The sequence below is a fragment of the Thermobia domestica genome, chromosome 8 (genome assembly GCF_964235325.1).
Source record: "Thermobia domestica chromosome 8, izTheDome1.hap1.1, whole genome shotgun sequence".
Classification (NCBI taxonomy): Eukaryota; Metazoa; Arthropoda; class Insecta; order Zygentoma; family Lepismatidae; genus Thermobia; species Thermobia domestica.
Window position 1 is genome coordinate 189,551,173 of NC_137461.1, and position 16,226 is coordinate 189,567,398.

Sequence of the window (16,226 nt, forward strand, 5' to 3'; positions counted from 1 at the left end):
CCTGGTATTTACAGAGAATATTTTTACAAAATTTAAGTTTCATGGGTAAATCAGTAGACTTTGAATGAAATGAAATGAAATCTTTAAGTTTTACGTCCCACGGAAGTAGACTTTGAATACATTCACATTGTATCCACTGAATTGCGTAATAGTGTACCTTCAGACATGGGCGCCCGAAGAAAATTTTCTAGGGGAGCATCTCCATGGTTGTTGCTATATTATGTCTGGTGGTTTGCTATATTACGTATACATTTTCGTGAGCCAGGGGGGGGGGAATTCTTATCAAACACGGAGATTACTGAACAAAATATAATAAAAACATCTAATTCGAATTTCTATCATCCCTCAGTCCAACTCGAAACTGAAACATAAGAGATGGGCTTTGTTTTTAAACAACGTAACGTGCCTAGTGAAGGCTTCACATTGTGAAGATTATATTAGTGAAAGTTACAAATGCAATTTTACAACTTAATATAGATATTACTAAATGTTGAGTTCCCTGCTGCTATGTGGTTAGAGTATGCGTCTTTTGCGAACGGAGTTTGATTCCCGGTAGGAGCTCATGTGTTTCAAATCCGACGTTAAGCTGTAAGTTTGCGTCTTGTAATTCTTTGCTCCTGAAAGCGACGCTACACTATAATCTAGTTTAATATCACTAAATATTAAAAAATAATGACTTACCGAGATGACATGAAATGGCAGCCTCAAATCCATTTTATATTTTCACTTAATCTAGTGGATATTAATATAACAATTACAAAGCACACGTAAAAATACTCAGAAACAAGCACATACACACTTAAACATACAGAATTATGAACACTTCAAATCTGTTTACATTTGGTGGACTTTCGCTGCATCAAGCACTGTTATCCTCAACTTCGTCATCACCTTCCCATGTATCTGCATTATTTGATTCATCTACAGATTTGTCATCTGCATGCATTATTGCTTTTAGCATTTCCGGGAAGGGTTCCGAGTTTTTTCTTCATTTAAAGAATCGGTTCTCTGTATTGGAAAAAGAATCAGGGGAGGAAGGAAAATTTATATTTTAAGAATGGATAACATTTTAAGAAATATATACAAAACATGCCGCTTCCAATACATTACTGAAGCATTTCTTTTAGCGGTTTATTACTAGTGGTCCCCTGACGCTCATACCCCCTTTCCTCTCAATTTGTGAGGTGAGAATGGGCAGAAACATCCCAGATAACCACACACTCAGATTTCAGTTGACAGAAGTAAAACTATGGGTAAGTAAATATCTTGTGCAGAGTCACGTTTTGCTAATTTTCGACTATTTCTGTGAATTCAACAATACAACAGCGGAAATACTAACTGGTTTTATTGCTCCAACCATCGCTACAACTAAAAGGGACTCCGGTCGTTGAACCATCCCAATTTTCGTTTTCTTTCTGTTCTCCAGAGGGAAGAATGAAATTATGCTAGATTTGGCCAAGATGCTAAAGTCAAGATGCTAGATGCCAAGGTATATGCTAAATGCGTATGAATTATGCTAGATCTAGCACCAAGATGCTAGATATGGCTTCACTGAGTGGAATAAACAGATGAATACACGAAAGAGATTTTTTTTTTTTTTTAGCTAAACCACGCACATAATTTAGCTGAAAACGCTGAACTATTGTAAAATAAAGTAAATTAGTTGAAGATAGAATTGAAGAAAAAAGTAAGCAGAACATTTCATAATTTTACTGTGCTTATTTAAAATATTCTTCCTGATCATTTCAAACTAAGGACTCTTCGGACCTTATGCAGAGTCATTCTTAAGCGTGATTAGTGACATACTAAAGAGTTCGACTAACATATGTTCCCTTCACTAGTCACCACTTTAGTATCACTTTAATCATACATCAAAACGACTTTGCATAAGGTCCTTCGAATTCTACTTACGTAGGATGACTTTCATTGGGGTACACAGAATTTCAAGGTGATTCAAGCACTCAACCTGATATATTTTTAAGACAAGAGTGAGTTGTACATATACATGTTTCTGGTCAAGTTTAGGCACACCACATTTCGCAAAATTTGCCGTTTTTATGAAAATATATATTTAAAAAGAACACATTTCTGCAGACAGCAGAATTAAATATTAACACTTTCCCTGGCAATGCGCATACAGTGAAACATCCGTGTCCTGGCAGACAATTTTGAGTTTTTCCGTCTGTACACGTATTTATTGTATTATTTCAAGATACATCAAAATAAATGAATATGATTCATACATTTTGGTGAGGAACAACATCACATATTATTAACCATCCCTCTCCTCTATTCCACATAATCCTTTCCCCTATCCTCCCCTCCCCTTCCCACTCAGTATATTGTCTTAGTGTGATACGCATGGAAACAGGGAATTTTGTATAAAGCTACACAGCAAGTAGAACACATAACGCTAGTTTCTTTGCGAACACCGTGTTTTGCACAGACACGACACTTTCGCATTGCAGTTCCTTTTTTCTTCTTGCTTGGTGGGACGTGGATCATTTTGTGCACTTTCAGACCTCCCTGCAGACGATTCGATGGATTCTTAGCTGGTGGTCTTCTTATCCTCTCTGGTACGAGGTCGGTTGAAGTTACTATTGAAGTAGATGCCGTGTCTGATTCCTCACACATGTCCTTCTGCTCAGCTTTAATTTCTTCAATCTGGCCTGTCATTTCCTCCACTAAATCCTGAATAAAGTCATTTAGTTGATACCTTCTATTCTTGTATTTGGCAGACGTTGTGGATTTTTTGAATAGAATGAAGCTATTTAGTATTGCCATCTGAAAAATTACAAATACAAATTTTTTGGTCCACTTGATTGTCTTCCGTGAACATGGATAGTATTTTAGAAGCTGATCAGCTTTATCTACACCTTTCATGTATTTGCTGTAGTCTCGCACTATTTCTGGTTTTACGGTTTTCTGTCCTTCCTGTCGTGGTTTCTCTATTTCAACCATGTTTGCTGTATGCATAGTAGAAATCAGTTTGACTTCCCGCTTATCTTTCCACACATGAATAAGAACTTGCCCTCTTCGCATATACGTCGACTCCCTCCTTTTTAGCTTCTTTGCCTCCAGTTGTAGTTCTCTCGGGGCTCCTCTGTTCATCCTATATGTACCACATACGTATGTATCTCTGCAGAAGTACCTCACTCAGATCTACGCTGTTGAAGATATTGCCCTGATATAGATGGTAACCTTTGTCTAACAACTGCGATCCTAAGAGATCAAGTACAAGTTCTTTTATGGGTCTTGATTTTCCTGTATACACCTCTAGATTCCAAATGTACCCTGTAGCAGATACAAGCCTTCCTCACTGGTCTAGTGGCTAGTAAGTGTGCCTTTGGTGATCGATTCCCGGTAAGGGAGCTTTGAACGACAGTGGTTCGGATTCCGCGTTAAAACTATAAGTCCGCGTCTCATATAGCCTTGCTGATGAAAGGAGACGCTAAACGATAATCAACCAATCAATTAATCAGTCAGCAGTAGGCCTGTCCAAATTTCAGCTGCATAAAAACATGTCTTGTTGGACTGGTTAAATTCATCTTGGTGAAGCAAGTGTTTTAACAAAATTTCAATATTAACGTGCCAGGTACTTCTATTTAGATATAAGAAAATACGTTATTTTGTAACTAAATAATAGCTGTATCCACGTAGATTCTGTAAGGAGAAACAATAAAAATTGATGCGAAATTGACTAACATTATTTTAACAAAAATCGATTCTAATAGGTGTAGTTTGGGATGTCGCAAAAATAGGAAAAGTTAGAAAATTCCGATTAATTTTAACAACTGTATCAGGAGTGGAAATTGGAGCGGGGAGTACGCCATTAATCAACCCATTTCATAGGGTTCGGACATAAGCTCACCGGTATTATGCTCTCCGACATAAGCAGACAAAAGCTCACCTCTAATAATATAATTGTATTATAAGATAATTAATGCAATAAAGAATACAGTAATGATAACTAATTACATTTATAGGTTCACTAATTTAATTGCAGAGGAAAATAAACCTGAATAAAATAAATAAGCAACGGAAAAATGGCAAACGGAAAATATGACAAATATGAAAACTGGATTTCGAATATTAATATGAAATAGATTTTGAATATTAAAATATAAATTGAAAACAGATGTGGACAAAGAAAAGAATACTACTTCCTTTTACTGAAGAAAGCAATCCGATCCCCTCCACTGTGCTGAAACTTTCGGTGCAGGAAATTTTGCAGCACAGAAATATCGGTAAACGAAATTTTGGTGAAAGGGTATTTCCTTGTTGTTGTTGTTGTTGTTGTTTTCCACTATGGCTGAAAGTATCTGAGATATTTCATTTTACTTTAGAAAAACTGGGTCTCGGACATAAACTCACCGGCAGAAAGCTCACCGTCAAAAAGCGCACCGGACATTAGCTCACACTACATTAATGCGCAAGCGGACAAAAGCTAACCGGACATAAGCTCACCATAAATAATACAATTATGTTATAACGAACTATGTTATAGCAATTATGTCTGTAATAACCTAATAATAATCAGCGGCGTTGCTACAGAGGGGCTGAGCCTCCTAAAAATCTATCGTAAGGGGAAATCACAGCTTGTCTTACAAAATACAAAATATTATGTTAAACAAATACTTTAGTGTTTTTCTCTTTAGTGTGTACGATGATAGAGAGTACACAGTCGAAAATATATTATTTCTATTGAACATAATTTAAAATACATAATTGCAGCATAGCTTTGTCGAAGTAGTAGGTAATACGTATTTTCTATTAAACAGAATTTAAATTACCTAATTGCATCAGAGTTTAGTTAATTTAGTTCGTCATACACATGTTAAAGATACGTTAAAAATGCAGTGCTTAGTAAATATAGTGCATACACAATTTATATTGAACATACGTTAAAATACAATATTTTGCAACTCCAGATATTAAAACCTGATAGTACGATCAATAAATAGGTGACAAAAACCTCTGAACATCCCTTTTACAATCTCTGATTTCTCTACCCAGAGGCAATAACTTTTGACCTAGTATCCTATATATTCCCTCTTCTGACGTTTTGCAGGAAAAGTTCCTAACTGATACTGCAGAATGATTGTTTTAAATACAACTTCATCCTTGCTAATATTACTCAGAGCCTTCCAAAAGAATCGTTGACAGTGGCATAGCTAGAATTTTTTTGAGGGGAACCAATGAAGGGCCCAAGAAAATTGTGAGGGGGACATCTTTAATGAATGAAAAGTTATATATATATAGATAGATAGATAGATAGATAGATAGATAGAAAGATAGATAGATAGATAGATAGATAGATAGATAGATAGATAGATAGATAGATAGATAGATAGATAGATAGATAGATAGATAGATAGATAGATAGATAGTAATCTGCAAGTGGTCTAGTTGCGGAAATTTGTCGGCAAAAAGACCACTTTTCATTATCTACTTTTATGAAAGTGGCCTATTTGCTGACTGAGGTGGTCTATTGGCGGAATCTTGGTGGTCTATTGGCAGACTTGAGAAATTTGTGGTCTAAATGCGTAATAAGGCTTGCCAACCTCTGCATTCTCTACAATATAACCATGCACAGTAGATAGGCTCATTTCTTGGCAATCATGTGATTAAAGGTATACCGCTAGTCAGCCATACTGGCTTAGGTTTTCCTGGGTAAATCCCATTTCTGGGATAGACGTATGTTATCATTTCAATCAGAATATATACTTCTTCTCTAAATATAGTTCCACCTCACTAGTTCATCATATTTTATTTTTCTCAAACTAGTGACTACGCCTTCTTCTACTCATTTGACATAGTTCTCATCAGCATAAGCCGCTAGGAGGTAAGACTTAATCTCATTTCAGGGCTACACATTTTATAAGGGTGACCAAGAAAGTTTTGTCGCTATTTCACCCACCACCTTCGAACATCGATATGTCACCTAAGACGTACCTGGAAGATCAAAAATGGTCCCCACCAGCATTGACATTCTCCTGCCAACGTTCTGGAAAGCCAAGGATTCCATCGCGGTAGAACTTGGTGGGCCGTGAAGCGAAGAAAGTATCAAGTACATTCTGCACCTCTACAAGTTATTTGAACTGGCGTCCTCTAAGATGATTGTCCAAGGAATGGAACAGGTGATAATCGGAAGTGCAATGTTCGGGGAGTGTGGCGGTTGCATTAGTGTTTCCCATCTAAGGCGTAGAATGGTGTTTCGGGTCATCCTAGCCCCATAGAGCTTAGCGTTATCCTGTAACAGGAGGACCCCGTTTTGAGTTTTTCTTTAACATGGTTCAACTGCTGACAGCACACAGTTACATTGATGGTCTGACCAGCTTGTAACAGGTTCCGATGCACGATGTCGCAAGCAGTCCACCAAACACACATGAGGACGTTCTTCTGTGCAGTGCTGGTTTCGGCTGCTTTGGAACCGGTTCATGGGATGCTAACCAATAATGACGGTATCGTGGACCTTCGTACAGGACCCACTTCTCATCACATGTCAACACCCTGTCAAAAAATGGCTCTTTCCTCAGACGAGAAAAGAAAGAAATACAAGTGTCTGCTCGCGTTGGCTTCTGGCGTGGAGTCAATTCATGTGGGACACATCGACACAACTTGTAGTGCTTCCCAAGTTGATGCCGAATGGTTTCTCCACTCACATAGAATCAGGGGCGGATCCAGAACCGACTTCTGGGGGGGCGGTGGGTTGTCATACTGCTACTTTTAAGGGCACCAAACTTTGGGATGGGTTTTATTTATATATGTAAAATAAGAAACTTTCCTCTTCTGGGGGGGGGGGCAATCGCCCCGATCGCCCCCCCTGGATCCGCCACTGCATAGAATTGTAGTTCCAGTTCCTCACATGTCTGGCCACTGTTCGCCTCAATTGCTGGCTGACGATCTTCATTTTGTACATGTGTTGGTCTTTTGGCATGTGGAGAGTCTTCGAGCGTTTCGTCACCGTCCTTAAACTTTCTAAACCACCGCTGCACTGCCGCGTAGTCACGACACCCTCACCAAAGGCCTGCTATATCTTCCACCCCTCTGCATTGACGTTTGACCCCAGTTTGAACTTGTACACCATACAAGCACTTATGACGTTCTGTGGAGGTCCCATGTTCATTCTGTCCTTAAGCAAGTTCACGGTGTAAGTGAACTGCCAAAACCAAGTAGTATGTTGGATATACCCACACCAACAACTGACTTTGGCATTATCTCCATTCGCATTCAACTCACGGTATGAGAGCCAATTGAACACATATCTCCGCAAAAATCGACAGAACTTTATTGATTACCTTTATAATATGTTGTTGTGGAAGTCCGTCAATACAGTTTTGTTAATATATTCATTTTTTAATATTCTCAAAGTTATAAGACACTAATATTCTGGATTAGGATTTCTAAATGACAACAGTTTATATTAGTAAATATTTGTTTGCTTATTAATAATATGAATTAAAGATGCACTGATTTTTAAAATTGAGATATGAAATTAGCGGTGATGCTTAGATAATTAGAAAATTCAAGTGCACTGCAACCTGCTACAATCACTCTCAAAAAATAGACATAATTCAAGTGTATTTCACACCATGATGTTTATTTTAAACGTGTGAGTTTAGGAAATATTGTATTCAGCAATTTTGTTGTATTTTTTTACTTTAACATATTTATCAATATACGTATTTAAATTATGTAGTTTATTACTTTTATAGTAAACATAAATTTAGATTTCTAATACAGTACTTTAATTTATTTTTCGTTAAATAGGTAACGAACTCAACTATAGATGCTCAATGGTAAAGCGCTCATCTATGGTGCATAGGATCCCTGGTTTGATCCCGGTTTTCATTTAGTTTTTTTTTTTTTTTTTTTTTTTTTTTTTTGTGGTGGCGAAAAGTATGTGCATTGAAATTTCAAGGAGTTCTCCTGTTCTCGCACGTCATCACTCCACAATTTCGTTCATTATCATCATCACCGTCTCCCTTAATCTAGATGCATAACGTGAGAAATTAACTAAAGAAAACATCGTGTTCGTGAGTTCTCTTGGGTTCTCCCTTTCCTCCCACGTAAAACTCAAAAACTTCATTTAATTTCGTTTTAAAAATAGAAGACTTATGAAATTGCCGTGGAAATATTTTATTTACAATCAGGAGGGATTCACTCCCTCATTATTGACATGTGTAAAAATAGAACAATGTTACGTATGTAACTGTAGAACACTTTTATTTATTTGAAGACCGGGGAGTTAGAGATAATTTCAATGTTTAGTTCTCGATTGATTTTAAATTCACGTAGTAGGGACGATTGTGAAGCCTCAAAAAATATACACCATATTGAGTCAATTTTATTATTATTATTATTATTATTATTATTATTATTATTATTATTATTATTATTATTATTATTATTATTATTATTATTATTATTATTACGAAAGTTATAGTGTAGCTTCCTGCAAAATTGTTTTAAATGTTTACAATATGGGGTTGCTTTGATACACCTTTCACTCCTTTAGGGGGAATTCACTCTATACTAGGGGTAAAGCCATTGATTTATTCCTTTTTGATCCCAAGCACTAAAGACTGAAAAATCCTAAAAGAAAATAGTAACTAAAGAACCTTTTATCAAAATCGATTGACATTTACTTGATATCTTGGATTTTTTTAAAAATCGTCCGATGGAATGTAATCTCTTTATATTTCACTAATTTCAGTTCTTCCAAGAGGGGCTCAAAGCAAATATGCGCCATATTGCAACATTTTTTTTAAACGAAAATTATTGTGGAACATATTTATTTAAATGAGGTATAAATTCACCCTTCCATTCTTGGCAAATATTAGTGACGAACTGGGGTATTATCGGAATCCTCTAAAATAATTTTACATTGTATTTTCTCAAATAATTATTAATATTATTAATATAATGTACTGAACAAAAAGGAGAATATCGTAGAAATAAACTACTAAATGTTTTACAAAATGAAGTACGTTACAATGCGTTTCTACAGGGAAGAATTTGCCATTAATATTGTTACTAACAGCAATATTTTGTTCTATGAGCTGGCTTTCGTTCCTGTATACACTGAAACTAATGGAAGGATGTAACTACAGGAAATTTTACAGTAATCTGTTCATGTAATAATCTACTTCTACACTTAAGGTCTATAAAATGTTCGTATTAATATACTTCTCAAACAACTATGTCGGTTACTCTTTAACGTGCCTAACTGTATATCATTTTTATTCTCGTCGTAAAAAAAAAAGAAAGAAAAAAAAGAAAAAAAGAAAAATATGAGATCCGACTGTAAAAGACAAATGTAAATGGTTGATTGGAAGAAACGGTTATGCCTTAACTCCGCCATTTTAAATAAGAAATAAATAAAATAAAATAAAATAAAATATCTCTTTAAATTCTACAATAGATTATTGTACAATAATTGTCCAAAGATGAGATATGCATATTAATCGATAAATCTATTTGAACCTAAGAACCTGACATGCGGGAGGATGAAACCTTGTGTGTACTTTTCGAGAAACTCTGCAAAAATAATATTTATGGTGCTTAAAAAAATGTTATTAGTGGCCAACAATAGCAGGTTCAGTAACATTACACCTAATAAAGCGAAATTGATATTTAAAAAGAAACTTTAAAAAACATTTCATTATAACACCAGCAAGAAGGCGTCCTTTGGTTAAAAATACAATAACTTAAAATCATCATTAACTGTAATTTTAACAGAATATATCAAAAATCCAGGATTGTAATTGTAATAATGTATCCCCTTGAACTAGGATCATATGAGTCTTACTGCCTCGAACAAGGCGCTGATAACTATAGCAAATATGTGAAAGACGTGTGAATTGCCATCTCGCCACTTTCTACTTTTGATTCTTAACCGAAGCCATACTTTCAGGCTCGTATTTATGTAAGTGCTATTCTGTGCTCGAGCACAGGGCGGCAGAATTTAATGAGCTGCAAAATTTTGGATTTTTTTTTTTTTTTTTTTGTTACGCTTCACAATGAAGTAATATTTTAAACTAGCAACCCACAGAGTCCCGTGCAAGCGCGAGAAAATATATTAATGTGTTTAATTCGCACTAATTACAGTAGTTACTAATTAGCCAACTTATCTGATTGTTTCTAAAATATGTAGTCCTTTCAAAGAATATTATTCTGTTCAGTAGCGTAAGCAAGAGGACAGATTTCGGGGTTTGAAATCCTATTTGAGCAAAATGTTATGTAAAAGAAGTAAAAGATATACATATATATAAACACTTGAAATTATATGAACTTGGGAGTCTGAATCCCCCTTAACGAACTTGTGCGTAAGCTACTGGTTGTGTTTCTCTCTTTTTTTTTTTTTTTTTTTTTTTTTTTTTTTTTTTTTTTTTTTTTTACTGCTTTCTGCTTTGAATGAAATTTGCAAGTACAGGGCAACCGTGAAGATGATCACCAGCTTTATTATCAAAATATATTTAATGCTTTTCGATTTTTCTTCAAAACAATCAATAACCCAAGAAAATAAACGACTAATGTGAAGTTGGCTCACACAATATTATTTTATAAACGACTCTTCATACTTTTCGAAACAAATTATTTTCTCTTCAAACCAATCAGTAAGAAACGAAAAACAAATGATTGGCATGAGTCGATTTCAAATTTAAAGGTAGAATTAGTAGTACGAATTTGACCATTAAATGAATCCTGTAAATATCTGTTTTTGTTTTTCGATTTTCTTCCTCAAACAATCACGAACAAACGTAAAATAAGCCACTTTCATTAATGTAAATATATCCTTATGTTTATCGTAACAAACTACTTTTCTTCAGAATGGTCAACAACAAACCGATATAAAGAAAATTGATTTTGGTTTTGAATGACATTTTCTAAGTGAAGGAACTAAGGTAAATTTGGCAACATTCCAGCTTTATTTAAATATATCTTTATGATTTTGGAAACAAACATCTCTTTCTTTTAAAATCCATCAATAGCTTGAGGTTTGGATCTAAATTGAAAAGTAGGGGAGGGCAGTGAAAGTATAAATATGTCTTAATAATTTTCGAAAGAAACTATTTCTTTCAATAGAATCAATAACAACTAAAAAAACAAACGATTGGCTTCGGTTTCGAATCAAAATTTGAAAGTGGTGGGTCAGTATGAAGTTAGTCCCAGCTTTGTTTCTAAACATATCTTAAAGTTTTTCGAAACAAAACTATTTTTTAATTCAAAATAATCAATAAAAATGAAAAGAAAACTATTGATTTTGGTTTCGAGTCAAATTTGGAACTGAGGGACAATGTAAAGAAGCCCCAAACTTTATTTTGCAAATATCTTTTGAAGGTTTTCGAAACAAACTATTTTTTCCTTCAAAACAATCAAAAACTAAAGATTGATTTTGGTTTTGAATCGAAATTTGAAAGTGAGGGGGTCATTGTGAATTTGCCCCCAACTTTGTTTTGTATATATCTCTTTATGTTTATCGAAACAAACGATTGTTTCTTCCAAACAGTCAACAACACACAAAAAAACAAAGGATTGATTTTAGTTTCAAGTCGAAATTTTGAAATGCGAGGGGGGAGGCAGCTTTATAGATGTATGTGAAAGTGGTCTCACAAATATCAAATGTATCTCACTGATCAGATAAGAAACCTTAGTCTCTGTGTGTGTGATTCTCCGCATCTAATCCCTAATGCTGGTAAATAATATTTGCTTTTTTTGGCAACATAATTGTATTATTCCACATTTAAACGATTGAAATCTAGTTTTAATTTCGTAAAAAAAAAAAAAATGTGTGGTACTCTTAATTCATGTTCGACATTAGAAAATTTTATCTATTGTGTATCGTTATATTGTAGTTTATCTACTGTGCAAGGTTGGCAGCCTTGCTCCGCATTTAGACCACAAAAACACAATGTTGCAAACTAAGTAGCACGTAATAAAACATTAATTGGGCAAAAATATTAATCATGTAACTATTAAAAGGAACCGTATAGTGCATTTTCTCATGTCAATTAGGAATTCGTGTTCATAAATTGAATGTCACCATTGACTTACACTCGGTTTCAAGTATTTGATTTAAAACATCGGTCAAATGACAATGAAGTATTCAGATAGGAGATGGTGACACTGAATTCTGCAAATAGACCACAAGCAGCTTCAATTATTGTATGTGGATTATTAAGTATCTTAATGAAAATATTGAAGTAAAAATTGTCATGTACAATTTCACCCTAAAGGGAAACATATTTCAAACCTTATTTTCTTTAAATGTTTACGGAGAATTAGATTATTCCGGTTTTTGGCGAAATGTGGTTCTTTTTTCCGCATATAGACCACTTTTTTTGGTTTATAATAAATATTTTAATATTAAACACTCAATTAGGATGGAAAACCTATTTTAATAGCCAATAACACCACATTAAACAATTATAGATACTCACAACAGTTAATATCAGAAATTTTAAAAATTCGATTTTTTTCACTTTTTCCTCTGGTGACCGAACATCATTCTTGACTAACACATTGACTTTTTTGTCCCAAAAATGCAAACTTTTTTATTTGAAGGTTGATAATATAGTTGATAAAGATTAAATTGTTCCTTTCAGCTCTTTAATGCCTATCAAACATCAATATTCTAAAAATAAAACACTTTTCTTTGTGATTTTCATAGTCGGCAAATAGACCACTTTGGGACATGTTTTTCTCAGTTGATAATAAAATTTTGCAATGAAACACCAGTCGGCTTTTACTTTTTTGGTTAATTCTACGCAATTCACAGCACCTACTATAATTTATTATGCCGTCGTACTATTTTTAGAGCTATAAATTACGAGTCCGCAAATAGACCACTTTCAAGCAGCTATAGATAGATAGATAGATAGATAGATACAGAGTGTTTCAAAACAACACCGACAAAGTTTGAGAGATGATTCCTGACACCAAGCTAAGACAAAAAGTATAGAGTAACCTGGGTGAACAAACTCTTCCTTTCGGAATTGTAGACTGCCAAAAACATGAAGAAATGAACTTTAAACGCCTATAACTAAAAAACTGTGGAACCTACTACAGTCGGGTCAAGACTTCACTTAGGAATTAGTACGTGCCCTATCCAAATATCCAAGTTCCAGAATCCTGCGGTACTTCCGCAACAATTTTTATACAGGTAGTTCGTGAGTACTTCAAATTACATGCCCGTAGGCAAACTACCTCTAAAAAATTTTTTTGCGTGAGTACTGCGGGATTCTGAAACATGTATTTTTGGATAGCGCATATATTAGTTCCTAAGTAAAGTTTTGACCCGACTACGGTAGATCCCATAGTTTTGGAGCTATGGAAATTTAAAATTAATTTTTTCATGTTTTCGGCAGTCTATAACTCCGGAATGAAGCATTTGTGCACCCAGGTTGGTCTATACCTTTTGTCCTATCTCAGTGTCAGGAATCCCCTCCCAAACTTTGACGATGTTGTTTTGAAACACCATCTATATATATTGTGGCAGAGCCCATATTTTATGATTAATTTTATGTATATTTTGGAATATTAACTTTATTAAAGATTTTATTTTTGTTTTGGTGAAGGATTAAAAACAAGGAAATAATTAATGTTAATCTAAGTAATCTCACGAATGCAATTCTCACTAAATTTACATGATTGTATTGTCAGCTTTTTAAAATCATCGTAGCACATTGTTCTCTGTCTGAGAATTCAGGAACTGAATTCTGCAAATGTGTAAGCGAAAGCAATTGACAGAATTTACGATGTAGCATTTGTAAAATTTTTGTGAACAAGAAAACACATTCACGGGTATGTAGAAATTGTCTAGAATCATGAGACAAGAGCATTCCAGGTATTGCCAGTTGTTGTTTGCAATGAGGAAGCGACCTCGTTTTCCTCAAGAAATAAGGACACACGTGTCTGACATCAGTTGCCACAGTCAAATTCCTTGGTACAGGAGTTCAACATAAACGGAGGGACCAGAGGTCTCGGGACTCAGAAGTTAGACCGAGAATCGACACGCAGAGGTTAGACTCAGAAGTTGGAGAGAAGTGAGACAGGAGTCTCAATTCTATTACGTTTACCGAACTAACGTTGGAGTTAGCCATTGAGTACATTGGATGCAGAGCTCGATCAGATCGTCGTCGTCAATGACTGCAGCGGAGTGTCTTAACCATTGAGACACAAACCACGACAAAGATATCATCTCAGGCGATATCTTCCATCCAGAGACCTGACACGGAGAGGACCACCAAGGACTACCAGCTGAAGTTGAATCCAGAGGTATGTGTAACCTTAATGACAGTAATCAACAGCTCAATGCTTGGTTTGCGTTGCTCGAACTGGCGATCATTCTAAATACCCGAAACTAAACATCACATTTTACACTTCGACATTAATTATGAGAAATACAGACATTTATCATTAATTCTACATCTGAGATGTCATTTTCTGGTAAATCCTTATAAAGGCATGTACGAATCGTTAACCTCTCGCTTAGAAGTAGTAAACGTTCCCACTCATTTTAGATGGTGAGTGGAAGGTGACCTTTTTCAGTTCAACATTTTCATCCCCGTTTTTAGACACGAACTGAAGAGGTTGTCATGGTGGCGATTGCTGGTTTGCTAAGATCTCAGTAAATATAGAATATAGATTTTAGAAGTTTAGTTTAAGCATGTACAGTAGCCACGAGTTCGATTCCCTGTTGTTAGACTTAGCGTATTGTTATGCGTTTTAGTTATATTATCCCAATGTCATGGTGATTTATAGCGTTCATGAAACGAAATTAATTTTGTTGAGGTGTGATCCATAATATTTCTAGTTACCATCCTATCCATCCTTGCTGTTAATTTAGAAGTATAAATACAATAGTAACGTCGAATAATAATTATAAATTCATTTAATGAATGAAGCAAGGTAGTACGCTGTGTGAATTGTTGACAGCTGTGGGAAGAGAGTTGCTACTGATATCAACTCCGAGCGTTGCCGATCGTCAACGACGGTACACGAAATCAGAGAGAGAGGGGATCTATATTCCATCCTTAGCGACGGCTCAAGGTCGAGCGCAAGCAGCGGACATAATAATAAATTAAAATTAGTTTAATTATAAAGTTACGACAACTTGAATATAGCGTAAAACCCACCCACCCACCTTAAATTTTAAGTATTATTGTTTGTGGTAACATTAATTTAGAGAATATGCTTTCATTAAAGAATAACCATAGGGTGCACTATCCTGTTTTAAAGGACAATGGGAAAACAGCCACAATGTTTTCCAAGTCAAGATATTATTATCTGGACTTGGGTGTTTTAAAACATTTTGTAGAGTTCAATCCTACATATAATGAAGATAAAGAGGTAGTGTTCAGAAATAACGTGCTAGGTCTTAGGTACAAGCGTTATTATATGATTGAATTTAGTGACAAGAACTTTAGTATAGACGATTTAGTAGAGCTTGGATTTAGACGGCATTTCATGTCAGTTGTAACTGGCATTGCCGAAACAAACACGCTAGTGCGTGGGTCCATATTCTTTGCTATAAAGACTGAACAGCTTAAATATAAAATTTGTGCGTTGTTCACTTCTGGTGCAAGCCAGGAAACTGTGAATGAATGGTTAGAACGTTTTAGGTATAAGTTTGAGTGTACACAAGCGATCAGAATATCAGATTTTGTAACCACAATAGCTCAAATTGAGAAACAAGCGAAGCTTGTTATTTCGAGCGATAGATTATCACTAGATTTGGTAGCTTTTGCTACACTATTCAAACAAAGGACACCGTGGTTGTCACACTAAAAGTGTGCTAAGACATGAGAATTACATTGTATATAGTTATATATTATTTTTATGGTTAATATTTAGTTATATAAATTAGGAATATATATGGTAATGTCAGGGATATTTTTGAGTTATTAGTATTATGTGTAATATAATTATTTGTGTTATTATAGTTAGAGATTAGGTTTAAAGGATAATCATAATTAGTAATTAGAATTAATGTATATAGGACAAGTAGAGATATAAGTTAGTATTATTAGTGTTATTATTGATTAGTAAATTATAGAAAGTCTGAGATTTGAATATTAGATAAATTTTGATTATGTCTTCAAGACATATAAATATAGATGTTAGAAAATTGGTATCTTAGAATTATAGAATTGACATGGATTATTTTTTTTAAGATAAAAAGAAAGATTGAGAGAATAAAAGTGACTATGGAGAAGAAA